The sequence below is a fragment of the Apium graveolens genome, chromosome 3, assembly GCF_009905375.1.
Source record: "Apium graveolens cultivar Ventura chromosome 3, ASM990537v1, whole genome shotgun sequence".
In the NCBI taxonomy this organism is placed as follows: domain Eukaryota; kingdom Viridiplantae; phylum Streptophyta; class Magnoliopsida; order Apiales; family Apiaceae; genus Apium; species Apium graveolens.
Window position 1 is genome coordinate 144309588 of NC_133649.1, and position 5159 is coordinate 144314746.

Consider the following 5159-nt stretch of genomic DNA (forward strand, 5'->3'; position numbering starts at 1 on the left):
AATGAGCAAAAGATCTGCTAGAATATTTCCAGTCAAATTGTTTGAATAAAGATTTAGCTCTATAAGGTCTAATAACCTTGACAATGAGTTAGTTATTTGACAAGAAATTGGGTTTCCATATCTAAGCACATTGAACTAAGCAACAAACAATTAGAAATATTTTCTGGGATCACACCAGTTAACCTATTTCGAGCCAAATGAAGATCCCTTAAATGAGATAAATCAGAGATGTCATCTGGAATATGGCTTGTTAAACTATTTTCATGTAGCTTTATTACTTCAAGAGTGGAACTATTACCCATCTCTAACGGGAATGAAGCCACTAATATGATTATTAGAGAAGGAAGCTAGGAACTTCACCATTAAATTTATTAAGTGGAAGCAATAAAACTCTAAGTATAGACAACTTTCCAACACCAAATGCTTCTACTACGGAACCCATAACGATAAAATATCATAAACACTAGAATTAGACCCAAGCAGCATAAAAAACACACGAAATTCTAAAAAATTCTAATATGGAATCGTTACACTACAAAAAAAATTCTAAAAATGCAAAAAAAATAAGAATATGTAATATACTATAAAACATTTATGAGAAATTAAAAAATAAAAATAAAAAAACTTATTAATTATGCTTCCACTGTATAACACATTAGAAAAGATGTCATGTATAATAGGATAAATAACGCTTCCACTATTAAACACAAAATCAGATTTATTATTTTATAGAGCCATAACAATACTTTTCTACATAAACATAAAAGGGCTTCTATCATTTACAAATTTAAACTATAATTGGTTTCTACTATATAATCTATATTTACAAACAACAAACACACATTATTAAAAGTCAGATCTAGTTCATATATGTTAAATACACATTTCAATCTACTGTAGAAGATATATAAAAATTAAAAAAAATTAAATATTCTTTTACAATAGTATCAAAATCGGAAATTAAAAATACAAACCTAATTTCTATTCCATTGTAGAGTTAATATCTCTGTATCCAAAATTAAAACTAAAATTGACAGGCATGTGAATATATGTCAATTTTTTAAATACTTCTACCGTAGAAGCTATAAAACAAGTGCAAACACAATTCAACAACTATGAAAAATCACATTCTACTGTAGATTCTTAAAATATAGTGTAGAAAAAAAATCTTACCAATTCGATCAAACTTTATTTCAGATAAATATCTTCTTGGAATCAACCTGAAAAATGTATAAAGCATCATAAATTACCCCTACAATGGAGGATTGGGCTGATATATTACCCCTATAATTTTTTCATACCCTTGAGTATTTTTCCTAAATTATCCTAATATTTTAAGAATTTTTATGTACCTCCATATATCTTTCCTAATATTTTAGGAATTTTACCGTACCTCCGGTTATTTTTCCTAATTTCTTAGGAATTTTTCCGTTCCTCCGGGTATATTTCATAAATTTTTCTAATGTATTAGAAATTTTTCGTACCTTCAGGTATTTTTCGTAAATTTTCCTAATTTTTTAAAATTATTTGGAAGATTTTAGAATTTCAGGATCGAATTTTTAACTTATAAAATCTTAAGATCAAATCTGTAAATTCTCAAACTTCAGGGTCAAATTCGTAGCTTTAGAAACTTCAGGGGTCATTTTATAAATTTTAGAACATTATGACAGATTTTGTAAAGCTTGTACAACTTGGGGTACCAAGTTACACTTTATCATAAAATCCTTGCTGATTTGCTCTGCTCACGGAGATTTTGGGCTTCTTGTCTAAAGTCCAGTACAATCCTATTTGGTCCGAGCTCGTAGCAGACTCAAGACGGCCCATGTAGACAAGGCCCACCAGCTGAGGTCGTCAAGGTCCACGAACACAAGTTGTTCACGAACTAGGCCCAATACGGATGGAAGAGCAGAGATATGTGTCCTAAACGGACTCAAAGTCCTACACAGAAGGTTCCAGAGTTCCTTCCCTTATAGGACTCCTAATCACCATCTAAGTTGGAGACTTATCCACCAAGTCTCCCAATACAAGTCTAACCCTAAACTCACCTCTTTATAAAGGGCTCTACCCCTCAACCTAGAACTACGTTTTTGGCTTGATTCTCTACCACATAAAGATATGTAGGCATATTGCAAGGACCGATAGTCCCGAACGTAAGAGCAACCATTAAAGCTCGAAGCTCATAAACCCTAGCATTAAATACTAACGTACTCTAGTTTTTATTCCATAATATTTTGCGCCGTCTGTAGGAAAAGTACCACAACCATGGTGAACACACGGAGCAGAAACAATAGTGGAACAGACACTACTGTCCCATCGCGAACAATCACATCAGTGGTGGAAGTACCACCGCACCCAACCTATGCCTCGGCTCAAGGAGGAACCCTGGTAGGGGCAACTAAGGCTCAGCCACAAGGGACGAATCCCCCGTTTCTTCAAGGGACGAATCCCCAATTTCAGCAGTTACATGCACCTGTAAACTCTCAACCCGTTGGGTATGAGTACTCGATAATTGTGACTACTAACCCCCCTTACGGGATATCTCTATACTTCGAAGCTGGAGGAAGTGGACACTCTAATAGGAGTGAAGCACAAGGGCGGATGCCCCAATACATACGTGGCTTGGCTCCAATTCTAGAAGATCAAGAATTCTCTGGACCTTATACTGATAGAGACTCCGAATCATCGGATGATAATGTTGCTCCAAGAAGGAGGCGTCCTGGCAAGCAGCCGATGACTAGTACTGACCAGCGCCCCAGGAGCACTCAAGGGACGAATCCCCAAGATGTTCAAGAGAGGATCAAGGTTCATGAAGCGGAGATCCAAAGGCTGAAGCGCGACCTGGAGATGCATCTGACTCCAAGACCCCCACTTGCTCCAAGGCGGAGAGATCCTCCTCCAATCATAGACCTAGATGGTCCAATACCAAGAAGGGCTGTTGCTGCAAGGGCTGATCCAAGTGATATTATGCCCATAGAAGATCCTAATGATCCAAACCCACCATTCACTGATGAGATAATGAATGCCCGCATCTCAAGGAAGTTCAAGATGCCCACCAGCAAAGCGTATGATGGTACTGGTGACCCTGTTAATCATGTCAGGACGTTCATTAATGCCCTTTTGCTACAGCCCGTGAATCACGCTATTAAGTGTCAGGCCTTTTCTCAAACCCTGTCAGGTATGGCTCAAACGTGGTACAGCCGTCTGCCCCCAAACTATATGAGATCCTTTAAGGACTTGAACCAAGCTTTTATCAAGCAGTTCATAAGTGGGAGAGTACACGAGAAAAGATCAGCCTCTCTCATGGGCATAGTCCAAGGAGCAAAGGATCCCCTGAGAAAGTATCTGAATCGATTTATGAAGGAGGCTTTGAAGGTCCCTGATCTTGATGATAAGGTAGTTATGGTATCTCTATAGTAAGGGATTAGAGATGAGTTCTTTAAGATGTCCCTGGCCAAGCGCCCTCCCGAAAGCATGCTACAGATCTAGGATAGAGCCGAAAAGTATATTAAGGTGAAGGAGAGTATGAATAAGATGGATGTGAATAATGAATCTACTGGAAACAAGAAGCGGAAGACGGATCAGGAGTATGATGCCAAGGACAAGTATCCACGAATTGGCAAAATTCTGACTCCTCCTCTTCTTAGAAGAATCAGCAACCAAGGTTCACTGAATATGCGAGGTTGAACGCTCCAAGGATTCAAATCCTCATGGAAATTGAGAAGGACAAAGAATTCAAATGGCCGAAGCCACTAAGGGGAGACCCCAAAAAAAGAGACAAGAGTCGATACTGGAAGTTCCACAAAGTTGTTGGTCATGACACTGATGATTATAGGCAACTTAAGGATGAGATCGATTATTTGATCCAAAGGGGAAAATTCGGACGTTTCACCACCGGTGAAGAGGCTGGAGGACAGAAAAGAAACAATGATCGAAGATATGACGATCAAAGGGGTAACAACAGAGATCACAACCCACAGCCAGAGGGCCAGTAATCAATATGATATTAGGAGGTCCTACAACAGCTGGTACAATAAAGAACTCCCGAAAAGCTTATGTGAGAGAAGTAATGAGTATAGTTGGAGAGCCATCTAAGCATTCTAAGTCAGAGATGACGCTTGAGTTTGGTGACCCAGACCTTGAAGGTTTGAAATTTCCTCAGGATGACCCTTTGATTATCACTCCGATAATTGGAAATTGTCATGTTATGAGGGTTCTAGTGGACAATTGAGCTTTCGTGGATATTTTGTTCTATGACACATTCATTAGGATGGGCTATAATGATTCTCAACTAACTCCATCTGATGCACCCATCTACGGATTTAACCACGAGGAATACAAAGTCAAAGGAGCAATACAACTTCCCATAACTATGGGAAGAGCCCAGGAAGGCCACATAGATATTAAACTTTCAGATTGTTAAGGCAGCCTCTACTTACAATGCTATCATGGGTAGAACAGGGATCCATGCTTTTAAGGTTGTGCCCTCAACCTACCACATGGTACTGAAGTTCCCAACTAGGAATGGTGTTGGAGAAGCGATAAAAGATCAGAAAATGGCCCGCAGTTGCTATGTTGCAGCACTTAGGCCCGATAGAACTGGGGGGCAGGTCCTCCCCATAGAAGACATGTATGTTCGAGAGAATGATGAACTATGAGGGAAGATAGCCGAGGACTTTGTCCCAATTTCCCTACAACCCTTAGATCCGAGGAAGGTCACGTATATTGGGGCATCTTTGGACAAGCCCTTCAAGGGCCAAATGATGACATTCCTACAAGAGAATAGTGACGTGTTTTCTTGGAAAATAGCTGATATGCCTAAGATTGACCTGAACCTTATAACTCATAGGTTAAATGTTGACCCGACCTGAAAGGTTGTGAAGCAGAAGAAGAGAACTTATGCCCCTGATAGGCTGGAAGCCATTAAATAGGAGTTCAAGAAGCTTTTAGAAGCTGGTTTCATTGAGGAAGTACAATACCCTGAGTGGTTAGCCAACCCCATAATGATTAAGAAGGCCAATGGGAAGTGAAAGATGTGTATTGACTTCACTGACTTGAATGATGCCTGTCCCAAGGACTGTTACCCCTACCAAGGATTGATACCCTGATCGATGCCACTTCTGGACACGAGATGCTAAACTTTATGGATGGCTTCAGTGGTT